The 20,987-nt window shown below is 31.7% G+C and overlaps 1 protein-coding gene across 1 annotated transcript in view; it reads left to right on the top strand.

The window, feature by feature from the left end:
• Positions 1 to 5,183: 5,183 nt before the first annotated feature.
• LOC129219314 (uncharacterized) overlaps positions 5,184 to 20,987 on the top strand; it is a 58,343-nt gene continuing 42,539 nt past the window's right edge. The window contains exon 1 of the mRNA XM_054853662.1: positions 5,184 to 5,252. The gene's annotated coding sequence lies outside the window, so the exon portion shown is untranslated. The remainder of the gene's footprint in view (positions 5,253 to 20,987) is intronic.

The following is a 20,987-nucleotide window of genomic DNA, read 5'->3' as shown; positions in this document are numbered from 1 at the left end:
TCGAGAGCTAACGTCACATTTCGGGGTCCACTCCCGGATTTCCGAGCTGTCCGACCCTCGTTCGTCCACTGTTTCCAAACACGCATGATTGTGCTGCTGTTACGCTGCATACGAGCGGCTACTGCACAATAAGACAATCCAGCTTCACGAAGGTCGACGATTCTGCTCCGTTCAAACTCCGAAATTTGCTCAAATTTCACTTTCTTTCGTCGAAGAGGCATCGTAAAGATTCAGTTAACGTTTACTTTAGCATATAATCACCGATAATCATACACACCTCGCTACAGCCGTCCATTTATATTCGGTTCGATCCGCCGTTCAGAGGGCGCTGCTTAGCATACACATGCGCTACCGGTCTGCAATTCTAATCATTTGCATATCATGCCCTACTTTACATTTCCTGCAATTTTCAGCTCACTCGCGTAAGTCCTTCGTGGTGTTGCAATTTTCGCAAACAGGAGTGTATTATAAACGCCAGACGTAGGTGTAAAATGATGTCAAAAAGTTAAGTAAGTTAGTAGAGTTAGATAATTTATTGAGAAAGAATAGAAGAGTTTAGTTATTTAGCCCCCAATTAAATTCAGAAAGCTGTCTATTTTCAAAAAAAAAAAAAAAAGAATGGTGCCTACATGCATACAGCTGAAGTACAATCTTCAAACCATTCTAAACTGGGCTAGGAACATTTGTCTTTCAATTACATAGTTCAAGGTAATACCGGTTTTCTGCATTTATTTTTTATTTCGTTTTAATGGCCGCAGAACTCGACTAGCATACCTTAACCAATACTAACGGTTTAAAAGTTCACGATTTGGAAAGCTTTGTTTTAACCAGTAGAGCTGCAGAGTGCACATTTCTGTACCTCAGAGCCAGAAGGACGTAAGTTATACAACCCAAATTCAAAATAATGGAATATCAGAACTGTTTGAACAAAACTTGTCGTTGAGTCGGGAAAAATGAACGCTTGCAAATTAAAAAGACTAAAAATCGTTATTCATGAATGGGTAAATCAATTTAAACAACTTTTCAAATATTATTTTAACAATTTTTGGATCATTACCACAATATAAAATTAGATACATTTTCTATATGGGTCAAAAAAATTAGAATAAACAATTATTCATCATTCAATGTGAAGTTTAAAATGTAGCGAAAAAATTTGCATACCTGTTACCCTATAGTTTGTCACAAGTGTGGAGCTTGGTGCCCGGAAAATTTTGCGCTCTTTTAAAAGCCTTTTATTGCTCAAAATGAGTCGTCAAGAGGATAAATAGGAAAAAAAAAACGAAGTTAATTATTATATCAATTCTTAAAGTTAGAAAAAACTATCCAACTCACTTCAAATGAACGTTTTACAATCTATGGTATCTAAGATTTTAAAGAAACATAGAAGGACTGACCAACTAAAAAGTAACCGAAGTAAACGAGGTAGAAAAATTGTAACACCTGACAGAGATGAACCCAAATTAAAGTAAATTGCAGTAAATAATCGTTGAAAAATATTTCTACGTCCATAAGTGTTGGACAGAATGTATAGTTATCTTATCCACGCCAACTACACTTGGACAGTTGCACAAACTGCAGTTGCAGTTGCGGATCTACGAAGTAAGACCAAAGATAAACATAAAGCAGAAATGTGCATAACTCTCCTGGAGCAAAGAGAAGCTCAGACAGGGCAATAAGGTTGAAATAGTATTATATTCAGTGATGAATCTTTTTTTGAAATATCTGTGAACAAAAAAAGTGTTCAAGTTTGACGTTTAAAAAGAAAAGCGTATGAGAAATCTTGTGGAAGACGTTTCTCCACTTTGACACATACTTCTTGATTTGTGGGTGCATGAGGGCTGCTGGAATGTTGAAGTTATGTATATCTTAAAATAAAACAATGCGTGACTTCCGCTGTTTATCAATAATACTGCATGATACTTCATCTGAGGCACAGCAGTTACACATTTAGTGACACATTTTATCTTTCAGCAAGATTCTTACTCAGTGTCGCATCTCTACATCGACTCATAGATTTTAAACAGAAAGAAGAATTTTGGTCTTAAACTGGTCAAGCAATTCTGCCAATCTCAATACAATCAAAAATTTGTGGTACCGTCAAAACTAAAGAAAGCGGTTCAAGACCTGGGGCCCGTCAACTAAATTGATTTCATTACCGTATTGAAGAGGGCAAGGAAACTGTTAGAGAGAGAGAAGATGAATGGGGGGTAAACAGATGGTAGAATCCGTGTGAGAAAGGGTTAAAGATTTGAATCCAGCAAAAAATGATGCATTATACTATTGATATTGCTTCTTTTGAAAGTGTTTTCCCTTCTTTAATTTGAATATTCTAATTTTTTGACTCAATGAAAATCTTCATCATTATAAACTTTTGGATTATTCTGTCTGAGATTATTTTTAATTGAGTACATTTGAAATGAAATGCACTTTAAGGTCTAAGAAAGGTGGCACGTTCATTTAAATACCTAATTTTCCCTTATATATGGTTAGAATAAACTTTTTTCCAAAAAGTGGAAAGTATTCTATTATTTTGAATTTGGGTTGTATTATGGTAATTTTACAAGAGGAAGGAAAAACGTTTTTCTCGCGCATGCAAAGGATGGGAAGCGCGCTCTTTTAACCCAAGCAGAAAATTAAAAAGGATTTTTTTTTTCAAGAATTACGTTCACATGGGTCGATGCGGAATAGGCTTTTACATACAATGCACTAATGATCGGAAAATCGCAGTTTTTGGATCAGCAGTTTTTGGAGTCTGGCTCTAAGATACAGATTTATCATGCAAGATGTAGAACTGGACTGTAAAAGAAGAAATATTGCAATGTGCAAAATAAGCATAAAAAATCAAGTTTTGTTTAATTAAAAGAAACTTTACGGTTTAGGCTCGAACTAGAAACTGTAAAGGGATCCTTTTCTTTACCCTTTTTTTCAAGCATTGAGGCTAATGCGCAATTTAAAGGCATATCTATTTATTTTTAAGTTTATTTTCCCTCAGTGCCGCATGTCGAAACCCATTTTTTTTCGCTGTTAGATGTCGTTTATCGAAAATAGCAAATTTTCGGAACACCCTTATGTATAAAAGGCTGTCCACAATTGATGGCACACTTTGACGGGAGAGTAGGGTTCGTGAAATTGTGGCAGTTTGCGACAAGGGAAGGGTAGGGGGAAACAAGAAGAGCAACAACATGCAGTTTTTAAAGAAAAAATAGTGTGACTTGTGACAAATGTGGGGGGGGGGGGTAAAGTGTGACACTTTGTAACGGGGGGGGGGGGGGGGCTCAGAAACGTAGAAAAAAAATGCGACATTTACGGACATTCCCTATATGATTTAATTCAAGTTTCTGTATGTTTTAAAATTAAACGCTTTTTAAACTAGCGGTGTGTGTGCGTGTTGTAAAAAACTTTTTTGCTCTTCCAATTTCATTGAATCACAAATTTAGATACCAAACTTTCAAGTTCTCTTATCGTAGTGAAACTTCTAGAGATATTAAAATTATAGTTTTTCATTTCATTATCACATTTGATGATTATAATTCGTTTTTTTTCCCCTTGTTAATGTTGTTTTGTATTTTTGCTTGTCAGCAATATATTTTACGTGCTTTTCTTCCAAAAACTTCCTACGATTTAACGTGTAGACTCATAATCTTCATATAGCACGTGAGAAGTGGTAAGTTCTTCCCATGAACAATGTGGGATAGAACCCGAGTCGTCTGAGGGAAAGATTAAAGCAGTGGAGAAAGCAGGGCACTTTTTGAGCATTTTTTAAATCTACACTTTGATTTCGCAAGTAGTTCAAAAGAAAAAATATAGTCGTATTTCTTGATAAACTCGCAATCACTTCAAGATGAAATAATTCCTTTTAATTGGAAAAAGGGTTCTCAGAACTGGATATCTCCAGTTTCCTTATTTTTTTTTATTTATGTGGGGGAATGTGGGGCAAAGTGAAATGGCTTGGCAAAGTGAAATGGTGTTTTTAGTCCGCTTTTAGTGCCACCTAACTGATAATTTAACTATATAGTTACACATGTAGTCTATTCCAGTCAAGAAAAAGTTACCTCACGAAAATCAAAGAATATGTTTATGCAAGCAATTTTCAAAAATTGATGCTCTTATTTTAATATTTTGTTGTAAGTCAAAAAAAAAAAAATGTTTTTGTTCATATTATTAAATGATAAAATTCTTGCTATTAACATTTTAAATATTAATTGAAACCTACTAATATTCGGTGCAGTATTTATTTGTTTATTATTAAGCTTATTTGTATTTTAAATACTTTGTAGAGTGAGTCAAGTGCATGCGGTGCAAAGTGGAAGGAGAAAGTTTAATAGTTCATTTCAGTTACTTATTCAAATCCCTTACGTATTTATTTATTAATTATTTCATTTAAATTCTTTCAATTAATAGTTTCCTTTTTCATTCCTTCACTTACTTATTTTCTTATCCATTCACAATTTTACTCATTGATTTTTCTCAAAAATTAATTAATTCTCAAAAATTAATTAATTCATTTATTGTTTCCTTTTCTTCATTTGATCAAAAATATTTTTAATAATCGAATTAAAAATATTTCATTCGAAAAACAATTTATTTTTCACTTTGCCCCATGAAAAAAAAAGGAAAGAAAAATTTCCACCTTTTTTGGGAGGTACAAATTTACTGCAAAAAATAAATTTTCTTGCAAGAGTGTTCTATCTTTATGCTTCTTAATTTTCAGAACAAATTTCCAATTTTTTTCTTTTTGAAAAAAGTAAGTCATCTTAAAACTATTTCACTTTGCCCCACATTCCCCTACATTAGTTTGATTCTGGTACAATATTAGCGATATTTCATGCAAATTCTTTTTGCTAGAGTTTTTATATTTGATTCAATTTTTTGAACATAATACAAAACAGCTGTAGTTTGTAATCAAGAATACCTTTTTGATCAACTGAACTAATTCCTTTAAACGCAAAACAAGATTTTCGAAAATAGAGAAAATTATTTCCAAAAAGCTCTTATGTCTTGAATAGCGAACCGTCCAATTGCTAATTGTAGAACGGGCGCCATTTCTGCTTATTTGCCTTTGGGGGTAAAGAAAAGTTTGTAAATGCTAGATTCCGCCAATCGGAGATCTCCGCGTCACCCACGTGATACCGGTGTGGAAAATGGTGAAAGTGATTGCATAAATGGAGGTGGAATGATACGTAAATTCAGAGATAGACTGAGAACTCTTCACCGGGGGTCATCAAAAGCATCTCGTCTCATTGCAGGAGGTAAGAGAACATTTTTCTCCCTAATTGACTCGGAGAAGTACGCTAGAGCGAAATTATTTCTAAAGCGGAAAAGAATTTAGAGCTAAAATAGAAATTTTTTAGACCTAAAGTTCAGTTTAAGTAATTTCTCGAGTTTCTCACTAAAAAAAATGTTAGGAAAAATTAATGAAGTTAAAATATTTTTAATATAAGTTATTTGAGCACTTGAAATGAAACATTAAGCAATGTTTCAGTGCTTCATATCGTTTCAAAAGCTGATTCCTTTCTCAGCGAATAAATATTTATTAACTCGTTCAAACGAATGTAAGCAGGATCAATTTTTTGAAATAATGAGAAATTTGTGAAACTTTAAAAAAGCGCTCTGATTTTAATTGATTGGTTAATTCAATTTCCTCAAGTTTAAATTGAGCGAATAGTTTAGAGAAATAAATGTTGCTCTTTAAAAGCGTCCCTCTCCTTTTTATTATTGTATGAGCATTAAAATACGAAAAAATAATATAATTTACATTTTAAATTAACCTACGATTCTTCTTTTCCTGACAATCCTTTGTCTCTGTCGTTAGTTCTCTATTTTGTTTTACATAAGTCCTTGAGGGACAAAATGTATAAAAATAGCTCATTGTTTTAAAATTTTAGTTTATTCATTTATTCATTGTTTAGATACAGTGGCTCCCAAAAGTGTTCGTACACCTGCGACTTTCAATGAAATAGGACCCTATCCATTGGTTAGAATTAATATTTCGGAATAGATATTTAATTATAAGATCTATGATCAATTTTCAACAAAACTACATAATTTAAAAAAAGTTATTGAAACTTAATTTTCAATTAATCAAAAAACCAAAAAGTGCCGGAAATTTTATCTCACAATTCTTTGTGCACTTTAAAAAATGTCTATATATTATTGAATAATCTAACTTTTTATTAAGTTGTTATTTAGTAGAATATCATGCAGTATCAACAATACCTTTTAGACGTCTAGGAATAGATTTCATTCTTTTTTCTTTCTTCTTTTGCGTAATTTCTGAGTAAGTGTTCAATCACACGTCGAGTCTTACTGTTTTAACTCTATTTTCATTTCGAAGCCGTATTTTCGTAATCAAGCCTCCAGATGTCTCTAAATATGTTACATTAAGTTCAAATCTGGAGATTGAGGGGTATTTTCTAAACTTTAGGACAATTTCCGAGTCACTAGACGCAAACATGAAAAACCGTGTGCTTCTTACCGTTATGTTGATGAAAAACAAAGTTATTTCCGATAACCAAATTTTTAGCTAAGAGTTTAAAATTGGTTTATAAAATATTTAAATGAACGGCATGATTCATTATTTCATCAAAAAATTCCAAACTACTAACTCCTGATGCTGATATGCACCCTCACACAAGAACACCTTCACCGTCCTGATTAACTGATCCAACTAAGTTCTTAAGATTAAGTTCCTAATTTTTTTTCTATTTACAATTATGCAACAATTTAACCCAAAATGTTGAATTCATTTTTATCTGTAAGTAAGACGTAATTCCAAAACGTTTTGAGCTTATTTATCATTGATTTTGTGACGAAAAGCGTAAGCTTACTGTTTTTCGCACGGCCAAGAAAATTTCTGCGGAAAGAAGTCCCATTTAATCCAGCTAATCAGAGAACTTTGCGAACAATTTTAGGTGAAAATTAAATGTAAAAAGTTCCATTTAACTCTGCAGAAACTTTTACAGCACTCAAATGTGTATTTTTCATAAATTTTTTAACTGCAAATCTCCGATCATGCTTTGTCAACTTTGCCTGTTGACCTTTTCTTACCTTGGTTTCGGTTTGATTCTTTTGTTTAAAGCATTTTATCAAGCATTTACTATGAAATGGAATAAATTAACTAATTTAGAGACATTTCAAACCAATTTAACGCTACTGTGAGGAATAAAATTGAATTTCGAATGGTGTTTGTGGTTTTTTACGAATACCTGCCATTTTATAGTAATAAGCACAATATTAAGGAATAAATGAACAAAAAATTAAAGTCAAATGACTTTTAAGTGTCAACACAATGCAAAAATAATTAAGAAAATGACATATAATAATTTTAATCATGAATTTATTCGAAAATATTTTGTGGGGTATTATTTCTCTGTCGCTTCGTTTTTCGATCCATTTCAAAAAGAAGATAAATCAATATTTTGAAAAAAATACAGGGTTTTATTTAGAATGACATAGGAATGATGTGAAAAAATATTGGACTTCATATTCGAATTCAGTTTTGCGTCATTTTGGTATTATTGAAAAATTTCAAAGTCTACGAACACTTTTGGCAGCCACTGTAACTGATAAAATTTTCATCAAAACAAGAAATTTTGCGTTGACGCGAATGTTCAAAATGTGGGTGAAAACAGTTAGTGGGCAGTTCATTTTGATGGTTTGCTCCAAAATATTCATTAAAATAGTTTTAATCTATGAATTAACTATTTTTTAACATTAAATAAATATAGAGATGTAATTAAAATCATAATATTACGATCTAGATAGAAGTTGATTAATTCTTAAACAATTTGGTGATGCTTCCGTTAAAAACATTTAGTTTAAAGAACATTTCAAACAATCGAACTTGTCAAAATGTTCTTAAAACTCATTGCGTCATTGACTTTTTGAAAGAGATATATTCTTTATGAAGGGATTCGCCTTTTATTGCATACAGAAATGACTGTTTATTGGTTGAAGTTATTGTTAAAAAACAGTTTAAATAAGGAATTGATTAATAAATTTATAGACATTTGTCATGATGTCTGGGAATGTGGGGCAAAGTGAAATAGTAAAGATAACTTACCTTTCTCAAAATAAACAAATTAGATTTTTATTTGGAAAATTACAGTTCATAAAGAAATAACAAAGTATTTTATAATACATCTTGCATTGAAACACTACTTTTTATTTTTTGCAGTAAATTTGTACCTTCAGAAAAAGGTGGAAAATTTTCCTTTTTTTTTCATAAAGCAAAGTGAAAAATAAAACTTTTCTCTAATTAAATATTTTATATCTTATTATTAAAAATGTTTTTAACCAAATGAATGACGAACTAATATAATAAATGAATAAATAAATAGATGGCGAAACAATAATCGAATAAATAACAAATTAATTGATTAATGTTTTAGAACTAATAAATGAGAGAGCAAAATAGTGAATTAATAATAAAATTAATAAATAAATAAATAATTGGATTGTTAAATGAAAGATTGTAATTGAATTAATCAGTATTGAATTCATAAGGGATTTATCAAATAATTGAATAACAAAACAAAATGAACTATAACACCTAGCACCGCATAAACTTTACTAATTAAATAAAGCATATAAAATAAAAATAAGCTTAATATTAACTTAAAAAATACTGCACCGGATATTAGTAGGCCTCAAATAAAATTAAAAAAAAAAAAATGTTAATAATCGGAACTTTATCATTTTATAATGACAAAAAGAATTTTGGAATGACAAAATATTACAATATGCTTATTACTTTTTCAGAACTGTTTGTGTTATCATATGCTTAAGAATAACTTTTTCCAGACTGGGGTAGCTTAATTTGTTACTACATAGTAAAAATACTATCAGAGAGGTGGCTCTAAAAGCAGTGTTAATAGTTCATCATTACAGTTTGCCCCGCTATTTCACTTTGTCCCACATTCCCCTACATTTAACTGAAATTCGTGATTTTTTTTTAAAGAACTTGATCTAAATGGCGTGTACGTGGGGCAAAGTGAAATAGTTATGATGACTGAGCCTTTTCAAAATGAACAAATTGAAAATTTGTTTTGAAAATTACAGTACATAAAGTACATTATATTATTAATAAAACTTTCATTGAAACATTACTTTTTATTTTTGGCAGTAAAATTGTGCCTCCAAAATCAAGTGGAAAAAATTCACTTTTTTTTTCATGGAAGCAAAGTGAAAAATGAAATATTTTTCGAATAAATTTTTTTTTTCGATTGTGAAAATTATTTTCCTCTTTACCCAGCATGCACTTGAATAATTGTGAAAAATATTTAAAATAAAAATAAGCTAAATGTTAACTAAATAAACACTGCACCGACTATTAGAAGGCCCCAATTAATGTTTAAAACGTTAATAAGAAGAACTTTATCATTTGATAGTATCAAAAAATTTTTGACCGACAACAAAGTATTACAATTTTAGTTCCATTGTCGAAAATAGCTTGTATTATCATATGCTTTGATTTTCAGAGGCAATTTTTTCTTGACTAGAATAGCCTATATGTTACTCTATATTTAAAATATTGCTAGGTAAGAGCGCTAAAAGCGGAGTAAATATTTCACCATTTCACTTTGTCCTGCTATTTCACTTTGCCCCACATTCCCCAACTAGCAAGCATAAAAATATCTTTAAATTGTTTGACATCATGCAGTTGTCGAGTTCAAAAGATGAATATTTGACTATTAGCTAAAATGATTTTTATCTAATGTTTCTTTATATGATTTTGATGGATAATTTCCAAAAATGAAGTTAAATATGAGAATGAGAGAGAATGTTCCTTAATTGACCAAGAGCTGACCCCCCCCCCAAAACGCGATTTATCTCTTTTATGGCGGGTGGCCGGTTAAAAAATTAACAAATGTGTTTAAAAAACTTTGGCTCTAATCTCCCCCACTAATTTTGGGTCACATGCTGCGCAGGTGGATGAAAGGTCAAAATAATAATAATAAAAATAGCGTGATAAGTTAAATGGCTAAAAATTATATAATAACATTAAATTAATAAGAAAAAACTTGTAGCAAATCCCCCTCCCCAGATATAGTGGGGCAAACGTGGTGCCCCCGTGAGGTGAAATATCGCTTGTTAAAATTTAAAAAAATGATCACTTTCGTGTGTGTGGGGGAGGGGATTTTACAGGGTATTTGTTTCATTATTTTGAATGCCAAAAAAATCCCCACTAGTAATTATGGGCCATTTTGTTAAAAAAAAAGTTTTTGTTTCTCTTTATTTGGTCCGAGTCGAGTACTATTCAAACTTTCGCATGACCGCTTAAGTTGTAAAAAAAAAAAAAAAAAAAAAAAAAAAAAAAAAAAAAACACGTAGCAAATCCCTCCCTATGTTGGGGCGAACGTGGTGCCCCCACGGGTGAATTATCGATTGATAAAATAAAAAAAAATGATCACTTTCGTATGGGGAGATTTTACAGAGTATACATTTAATTGTTTTAATTGCAAAAAAAAAAAAAATCCCCCCTCAGTAAGTATGGGTCTATTCGACAAAAAAATTGAATTTAAATTAGAAATTTTGAATTATTTTCAAAATAAAAGGAAGCAATTCAGCGTCCGTACATCTGCTTCTACCCTTCTGTGCTTAGTATGGAAAAAAAAGGAGACGAAAGTAGACGCTTGTGATGATTTCTTCTTGCTGTTTAGAGGGCAGTTTCGGCAGTGATCAACAGGCCAACACCCAATACAGTGAAGTCGCTATAGCTCAGGGATCTCCAACCTTTTTCACTCGCGGGCCACATGGTAAATTTATGGTGACGAGGCGGGCCGTTCCAACAATATTTTAGCTCAGATGGTCTATTTATCTTTACCCTCCCCCCTCCACCCATATATCGCGAATATATATATTTTTTGGCTGACTTGGAGGGAATTCTTCAAAGAAGCAATTTTATTCTCTCGTAGTTTACCAGTTAAACTGTAAAATTTGCTCTTGTATCATAAGGTCTACGGACATTAAGTTCTTTCAGAGCAACGACAGTCTCTTTGCAAATACTACATGATGCTTTATTATTGCTGTCGATCATAAAATAATCACGTGTCCACTGTTTATTAAAAATACGGTACTCAACTTTCCGTTTTTTTTAAAAGAAGTCATTGTGATACTAAATAACGCTATAAAAATAAAAGATAATGTCTACGATTTCTACGAACTTCGTGAGGCGTGTGAAACATCAATTTACATTTCTACACCAGGGTTGACAGATAAAAATTTAGAAAAAAAGAGCCAAACCCCTCGTGATATTAGCAAATAAAAAAGCCAACCTGAGCGAAAACCGTCCTCTCTTCTAGATAGATTTTTTAAGTGGTTGGGAATCCATTTTCCCATTTAACGGTAAAAAATGACTAAAAAACGATTTAAATTGACGGTAAAGGGATTTTAAATAATTATTCGTAATTAAAAATAATGTCTCAATTATATTCTAACGAGACTGTATCTGTTCCGAAAAAAAAAATGTAAACTTCCCACGGGCCGGACAAAATCTGTTTGCGGGCCGTAGGTTGGAGAGCCCTTTTCCGAGTTCTTAACAGAAGCGGATGGATATCATCGAGATTACAGCAAAATTTTTATCAAATTAGATAGACACTATCACAACCAATACGCTAAAGGTAAATAAATCTACATTTATTACCAAATTATTATTTTTAAAATTCATTTAATGCATCGGATTAACGCATTAAAATTTATTAGTAAAAAAAAATCGTTATTGCAATTTTAAGCTGAAATCACTTTTATTTGTGAAATTGACCCATAATTACTTTACTGAAGAGGGGGGAGGATTTTTTTTTTTCAATTTAAACAATTAAATGTATCCTCCGTAAAATTCTCCCCCCCCCCACGAAAGAGATCACTTTTTTTATTTAATCAGTCGATAATTAACCCCTGGGGGACACCACGTTTGCCCCAACATAGCTAGGGGGGGGGGGGGTGCTACGTGTTTTTTTGTCGAATAAATATTTTCAAATTTTTTTTTTACAATTTAAGCGGTCATGCGAAAGTTCGAATAATACTCGACTCGGACCAAATAAAGAGGAACAAAAACTTTTCTTTTTGACAAAATGACCCATAATTATTGGGGGGGGGGAGGATTTTTTTTTTTTGGCAGTCAAAAAATTAAACAAATACCCTGTAAAATTCCCCCCTCCCCACGAAAGTGTTCATTTTTTTTAATTTTAGTAAGCGATATTTCAACCCGGGGGGGGGGGGGGCACCACATTCGCCCCAACATATCTGGGGGGAGGGGAATTTGCTACGTGTTTTTTCTCATTAATTTAATGTTAGTATATAATTTTTAGTCATTTAACTTATCACGCTAATATTTTTCTTTTTTTTTTCGACCCTTCATCCACCCACGCAGCGTGTAACAAAAATTAGTGGGGGAGGGGGGGGATTAGAGTCAAAGTTTTTTTAAATACATTTTTTTATTATTTTAACCAGCCACCTGCCGTGAAAGAGATTTTTTTTTCTTTTTTTTTATAAAAAGTTTGTCCTGAAGACAAGGCACTAAATTATGATTAAATTCAAAACGTTCCCTTGTGGAACAGAGATAGCATTCAGGAGACGAAACAACACCTGGGTCATTTCCTTCAAGAAGTGTAACTTTTCTGTCACACGCTTTTTACAGTAAAAAACTTTTAAAAACATTACTAAGTAAACTGTTCCTTAATTACATCAAAAAGATATCTATTTAAGCAAACCAACAATTTTTTTAAAAATAATTTTTATATTAATATATTTTTGGTTCACAGCATGTGAATTCTCACCACCGTGGCATGTCACACATCTTGTGTGACAGTTAATGTTCCTTCATAACCTGTTTAATTGAAAAAATATATTTTTTTGTTCATTATTACTTCAACAAGCGTCTCAAATGCTAAATGTTTAAGTATATTAAATTTTTTAATATTATGATTTAGCAGGGGTGCCCACAGGAAGGGATTATGGCGCAAGTTGCGCCATCAAATTTTTTTTAGGGGGGGGATATTTAAATTTATTCAACAAGAATTAGTAAGATGCATAAATAATATTTTTTTGACGTACTCCTTCCACCATTTTGTAGCAGATCTCTTTTTCAATGAAGATCATCTCAGAGATGGGATGGTGTCAGAGTATCTGTTGCAAAAAAGATTTAGATGGTTTGATTTTAATTTGTCCTGAATTTTTCTGGAACTAGTACAGTTCTGTATAAAAGAAAGGAAAAAAAAAATGATAAAATATTTTTTTTTTAATCTCTTTAAAAAAAAAGTTAAATAAGAATTTTGCCATATCTCCAGCTTTCCACATATTCATTAACAACGGAAAAAATCAATAGGTACTAGTTTTAAAGTTAAAAAAAAACCATATTTTTTAGCCCTAGACTGGCCAATATTAGTATGGATTATTTACAAACAAATTTGAGTTTAATACTGTTTAAGGCTTTCACGGCCGGCGTCAATATGGGGAGATAACATTTCCGGGCCATTAGATTTCCCATGTTACAAGGGAGTCCCCTTGTTTATTTTCAGACATAAAGAAGTGGTGAGATTTTTGTTGAAAAACAAGAAGATAGGTTTTCTTTTAAAAACCAAGTGTGGTTATTGGGAATTGTCACATCCGTAAACCTGCATTTCAGGAATGTAAATTAATGTAAAACAAGATGTGCACATGTTTTCATATGCTTATCATGTGCAGATTGCGCCAAAAAAGAAAAGAAATCCTTTCTTAAAAAATGTTTCCATTAGGCCTATATTAATTGAATATTCCTCACCTCCGTGACTGACCTTATCAATTTCATTGTTTCTGAGGTCAGAATAAATGATAAGGGGGAAATACATCAATCTTAGACTGTCTACCAAAATTATAAATTACCAGTGTATTCCCAAATTTACTTATTTGGAAATATTTAAATACTATACTATTTTTAACACAAATTTGAACTGAAAGGATAACTAAAATACCATACTTTAATTAAGAGCAAGAATCTGAGAAAGTGTCACGCTTGTGATTCATCCCATCTCAGATTTCCTCATAAAAAATTATCAATTATTACTTATCTTGTTAAAAGCCCAAATCCAGAATTTTTTGTTCTAAAGTTGAGTTGTTCAGTTATGGGCCCTTAAAGGTCAACGCGCGGCAGCAAAAACTGAGCGGGATTTTTAAGACACTTAAATGGCTGTGACCACACTTGTTGCCAAGAACAATTTGCCTTCAAATTCTTTTTGTGTATGAAGTAGAGAAGGTTCAAACTTCACAAAATGAATGCTAAATTTGTGGCAAGTTGTTACCGAAAAGTCAATGAAGGAACAAAAAAGTGGCATTTTTGACCTTTTTTTAGTATTTTTGAGGTCCAAAAACAGATTGCTCCTTTCAGTTGCCACGACAAAAGTACTGTGGCTTGAAAGATAAGATTACTCACTTTAAAAAATGCATAATTAACCAGAGGCAAGTTTAATGTGCTTTTAGTTACATTAGTCCGAAATGAAGAAAATGTCACATTTTACTGATATTCAAACTGCCTTGCGAGAATAACATATTGAAATAATTATTTTGCCCTGTTATTGGTCTTACCAAAACAGTAAATTCCATTGAGGTGAAGTGCTTTAAATTAAAAAAAAAAAAAACTTTGCCTATTTTTGTCGTCATGGCTTTTTGCTTCTTCATACTATTCGCCTGAATTACTTATTTTAATAATATAGTTTGCAATATAAATTGATATTTTATTGTTCTGTGACACACATATATGATACTTTGCAACTTCATTTAATTTAACATTAGACATTAATAACATTTAAACTTTGTATATTTAAGTGCAAAGTGATTTAGTCAACATTTTCAATGTTATTGTATTGAAGGTTATGATGTAGCATCAGCAAAACATGTCTATAACGCACTTACTTATAAAGGACGTTCGAGAAATGCCAAAACTTCAGTTATTGAAATTAGTAAAGAAGAATGTTCCATTGAAAGAAATAAAATACCAGATATCCAATCATACCATTCTATCAAATTTGAAAATAATGCTATGATATTCTGGAAGTATTTCGAAATTAATTCAGGGAAATAGGTTTTGGTATAGCAACTTGGACTTTAATTGCAGTTTTCAAATAATTCGCCCATTCGGCTCAGAAAAAAAGTCCGACAGAAATCAGAGCCAGAAATCTTTATGTATTGGCCGAAAATTCGTAAGCTTACGGTTTTGTCCAGCAGACAAAAGTACTTGCACATTTGAAACTGCCGATGAATTATCAATTAATATAGTAAGAGGCGAGTACAAAATTTCTAAACTTCTCTCAAGAATGGATAAAATTAAAAATATAGTTGCAAAAAGAGAATGGAGACTATTACAAATAAAAAAAAGGCTATCCAATTATCAACTCTTGTGAAAGTTCTACTGCATCGAGTAGCTATGCAATGTTTTCAAGTCAGATTTCACAATATGGCTGGGCATTAAAGCCAAAAAAAAAGGATGAAAAGTCACGCGGCGAAACCAAAATCAAAAGCAATTTCTTCTTGAGTGCTTCAACTAAGAAAAAAAAAGGCGACAGTACTTTGGCCGCAGCAGCTGAAAGGTACAATCTGTTTTTGAACCTCAAAAATGATAAAACACATAAAAAATGCCACTTTTTCATGACCTCCATTGACCTTGCGGTAACAACTCGCCACAAATTTAGCATTCATTTTGTAAAGTTTGAACATTCAATCCTTCATACCTAAGAAGAATTTGGTTTCAAATTGTTCTCGGCAACAATGGTGGCTCATAGCAATTACCATGTCTCAAGAATCCGCTCTGTTTTTGCTGCCGCAAGTTGACCTTTATGGGCCTTTAAAAACTGAACAGCCCAACTTCAGAACAAAAAATTCTGAATTTGGGCTTTTAACAAGACAAGTAATAATTTTTTTTTTGTAGAAAATCTGAAATGGCATGAATCAACCCATAATGCTAGGCGTGACAGTTTCTCAAATTCCTGCTCTTAAGAGTGCTAAATATTAAATTCGCACTAATCATTAAAATAGCTCATTGTTAGCACAGTTAACTAAATTATTTCTTTGATATTAAATTGGCCTCTATTTTAAGGCATTAAAAGTTTTTTTTTCGTGAACAAGGTATTTTTTTTTTATTTATGAGTAAAATAATTGGAACTTAGCTGGGCCATTGTTTATGGTTACTTCTAGTAGGAAACACTTTCATGTAAGAATTTAAAAAAAAGAAAAGAGAAGAAACAAAAGATTTTGAAATTGAAAAGAAAAAAAAAAAAACATCGTACAAAAGCTACTCATTCTGGAGAATGACCCACCTATGCGGTGTAAGTATCCGTATAAAAAGTTACGAGAAGTGGCAGTGGAAGTTTTGCCACTGCTATGTGAGGAATGAGGGGCAAAGGTGAAATAGTGAAATTTTTGCTCTCTGTTTTGCGCCAACTATCTGGTAATGTTTATATAGTAACACATATAGTTTATACCATCCAGAAAAAGTTGCCTCTGAAGATCAAAGCATGCAATACTACCAGCAATTTTCTAAATTTGATTACTCATATTGTAGGGTAGACCGGGGCATATTTACGCGATTATTTTTCAATGTTTTTTCTAATTTTTATGTTTTAACTTAGGAAATTTTAGACATTGCGGTTTTATGAAGCAGTTAATGGAGTAAAAATTAGTATATTCAGTTGTTGCTCAGCTAGTGTTTTTAACCGTTAAAAAAATTATTTTTGACTCCAAGTCGGTTGCGTAAACTTGCCTCAGATACGGGGCACGTTTACGCATATTTATTTTGACACCTAACATGGTTCTGTTAGTGTTTTGAACATAATATTTTACTAACGCTAAAATTAGGCAAATTTATTACAGACTGAATTGTGTGTAAAGTTGAAGCTGAAGGGGATTGAAGACAGCACTATATGATTGTAAGCTATAAGATACGAATGTGTAACTTGATTAAAAATTAAATGGTAATTTTGAAAACTAAATAGCCGGAAAATACTAAAAAAATGTGAGATAGTTTGGAGCGAAAAACGTGTCAGTGGCACGTTTGAGTAAGACACAGTAAAGGTGCTCCGACGTTCAACGCGCAAACTTGTCCCGTCACCAAGTTAGGATTTATTTTCAACGAGCAAAAAAATTTAATAACATTTCAGTTCGTACAAATACAATTCTCAAAAAGGGATGAAATTCTGCAAATTTTTATATATAAGTTTTTTCTTAACTAAATATTATTTATTCACAATAAGCTTCAAAACGTTCAACACAAAATTTACTCAACTTGGTAGAAAACATATTATTCTTTCTGCATGCTAGACCGAAGTTCGACTAATGCTCAAAAACTTGTGAGAATATTTGCTAGGGAGTAGCATTAATTTGTTATGACTACTGGCACTCCAGTTATAATTCGTTTTGAAAAAAGGGCACTGCGTAAACGTGCCCCGGTCTACCCTAACATTTTGTTGCAAGTCAATTTTTCTTTTCAAAGCGATAAGGTTCTTTTTATTAACATTTTAAATATGAACTGAGATCTACTAATATTCGGTGACGTATTTTTTTAATGTTAATTTTTATTTATTTTAAATACTTTTTTTATTAGTCAAGTGCATGCGGGGCAATGCGAAATAGTTCATTTCTTACTTATTCAATTCTTTTTTTTCATTTAATTGTTTTTTATTTATTTCCTTTATGCTTTTATTATCCATTTGTTTTTGCATTCATTCGTTTATTTTCTCATTAATTTCACCAAAAATATTTTTAAAAATCAAATGAAAATTAGTTAATGGAAAATATTTGATTTTTCACTTTGCCCCATAAAATAAAAAGGGAAAATTTTTCACTTTTTTTGAAGGTAGAAATTTACTGCCGAAATATAAGTGTTTCATTGCAAGTTTTATTCTGAAATATATTGTTCTTTCTTTATGTACTGTAACATTCAACGAGTAAATGTCCTATTAGTTCATTTTGAAGAGGGTAAGTTACATTAACAAAGATATTTTTCTCCCACATCTCCACCGATAGTTCTTCAGAATCTAAAGGTCATTCTGGCTTCCGTTTGTTGTTTTTGAGAACTCTATGGTGATCTTGTTAAACTCAACAAATTTTTGGGCGGAAATAGAGGTTATTTATCAAGCTCTGTCTCTAGGCCTTCTGTCATAGATTATATGAAGGTTGTTCATTTTGACTCTCAAGTCCAATTGCAGAATTTTCGTTAACAGCTTGCGACAGAGTTTAAAAAACCCAAATACAGTCTAGAAAGAAACCCTGCATTAGTTGACTCATATCACTTATGGTAAATCATCCCCAAGGAATAACTGAAAATAAAATACTAAATCTAAAATTTACGAGTGAGAAGTATGCGAGAAAGTTTCAAAATAAAATTGAAAATTGAGGTACGTGTTTAAAACATGGTAAATAAAGAAAAACAAAATGAGCCATCTAAAATTCTAAGCAATAAGGTGGGCTAAATTTATTTTAGCAACCTCTTTGTTTACAATTTCACCTTCAATGAGATGACATCTGCATCTAGCTCGGTTATGACTATTCCACATTGATGAGTCCGTAACAAGGACGAAAGTTTAGTCTCTGGATGGTATACGGGGCTGTCGGTATATTCCATGTACATTAGGGTGTCCCAAAAATAACGCAAGTCGATTTTTCAAGTCGCGCAACCTTTTATATTTTTTCTTTTAGGTCAAAACATTGTAAAAAAAGTCAGATAATTTGAACAGCGGTAACCCGTGCCGACTCGCGAGGCTGAAAGTGTGAACCAGCACTGTGTACTAGATCGAATCGAAATTTTTTTTTTTGGAAGTTTGAAACTTTATATTGATGCATCGCTGCCCCTATAGCCCCACATTTACCACAATTTTTTCAAATCAAAAAATATTTAGGTGTCTAGCAGGAGACCTAAAATTTGAATTTTTGCAGAACACTGATTTTTTTTCTATGTATTTTTTTAAAAAAATGCAAAGTAAATTTTAAGAAGTTATCAAGCTAAAAATTCAAGCAGTAGAGTCGATAATTAGCGTTAAATAGCAATTTTTGCTCTCTTGGAATACTTAAGCTCCCACATGGTACTCAAAATATGGATTTTTTTCAGTGTTAAGTTAAATTTTTCATTTTAAATATATTATTTTTGTTAATTTTTCATTTGCAAATGTTGATTTGAAAATGTGTTCACTAATCATTTTTGAACTTGATATTTTATTAAATGTATATGTAATTTTTTGAAAGATAAATCGAAAAAAATCAATTTTTTTTAAAATAATAAATTTTAGGCCTCCAATTGAACACCTAAATACTTTTTAATTTGGATAAATATTCTTGTGGTACACGTGGGGCTGTAGGAGCAACGTTTTACCAGCATGAAATTTCGAACTTCTAAAAAAGCTTTTTATTATTATTATTATTATTCGGCATAGTACACAGGGCTGGTTTACACTTTCAGGCGCTTGTCGGCACGGGGATGCCGTTGTTTAATTTATATGAAACTTTTTTTGCTATTGTTTTTACCTAAAAAGCGAAATACAAGAGGGACTTGAAAAACCGACTTTCGTGGGGGGGGGGATACCCTAATTTACATCTAAAGTTCTTCTAGAAACTCCTGAAGTGATAATTTTTTGGTTTATAACAGATGTATAAAATCAGGGTGAATTTGACCTACTCTAAAAAACGAAAGAAAGTTAGAAGAGCGCAAGTGGAGCATAGGACCACCCATTATCCTGTCCAATTCGTAACCATAACCGAGTTACGATAGATATAAAAAAAAGAGCCAAAAAACAAATTTCTGAGATTAAGACCGCTTTTTGGAATTCCCGGAAAATCTACAAACAAAATAAGTACACGTTAAAAAATAGCAGACAATATCGTATGAAATATGTTTTTTTTTCCCATCGAGATAGTTACATTTTTCAGCGAGCTACAAGCGTTGAAACTGTCAAATAATTCAAAGTTAGATTGGCGCCGAAATCTGTTAACAGCATTTTCAAAAACAATCGTTTGAGCAGTCATCTCTACCAAAAACTAGTCCACCCCACTAGTTTTCAAATGATATCACAGTAAATCATATTGGCTTCAAGTTCGGCAGAAATTAGGCCTTTTATTTGAAAGATTAAAATCAGCGTTTGTCAAAAAAAAAAAAAAAAGGAACTAGTAAACGTATCAAATTTCTACCTTCCATCTATTTTTTGAACAAAACACATTTTTTATAAATAATTTTTATAAGGTGAATATATGTTCTCGTCTTGTTGTTGGGGAAACTCTTGCCGCGCTCTTACATTGTAGGTGCATTTTTTTCAGTTTTCGTTTCATATCGCAAAAACTATTTATTTGCGGGTAACACAATTTATAATGAATTAAATAACGCAAAATTTCCTTTGAAAATTTATTTTCACTGTAGCTGTAAGAGGTGCGGATGTACTCAATTTCAAAGTCCGGTGACTTTTTGTAAAAGAGGCTCTTTTCCTCGCTTTTCTTTATTTTCTGGTCTCTGTGAATTGCTTACACATCGCGTTTTGTTTTAGCTCGGACTCTGGATCAACATTCGTGAACTTTGAAATTAAATGTATCTGCGCCTATAACAATTACAATAAAAATACCTTTATATAACTTTTTAACTCATATAGGTTATTCCATTCAGAAAAAAGTTACCTCTGATGATCAAAGCAAATGATAATGCAAGCGAATTTCAAAAATTTATACTCATATTGTAACATTTCGTTCAAAGTTAAAAACTATTTTTGTTATAGTAAAATGATTACTTTCTTGTTATACGTAGTTTAAACATTAATAAAGACACTAATATTCGGAAATTTTTTTATTTATGTCGTATAAAGTTTTTTTTTTAAATTTTAAATGTTTTGTACAATTAGTCAAGTACTTGGGTGGCAAAGTGAAATAACTCATTTCATTCATTCAATCATTTATTAAAGAGCTTACGTGATTATTTACGAATTAATTCATTTGTATTCCTTTCTTTAGCTATTTACTTATTTATTCATTAATTCACTTAC

This window comes from Uloborus diversus, chromosome 3 (assembly GCF_026930045.1).
Source record: "Uloborus diversus isolate 005 chromosome 3, Udiv.v.3.1, whole genome shotgun sequence".
Taxonomy (NCBI): domain Eukaryota; kingdom Metazoa; phylum Arthropoda; class Arachnida; order Araneae; family Uloboridae; genus Uloborus; species Uloborus diversus.
This window is presented reverse-complemented; position numbering and strand designations above follow the sequence as displayed.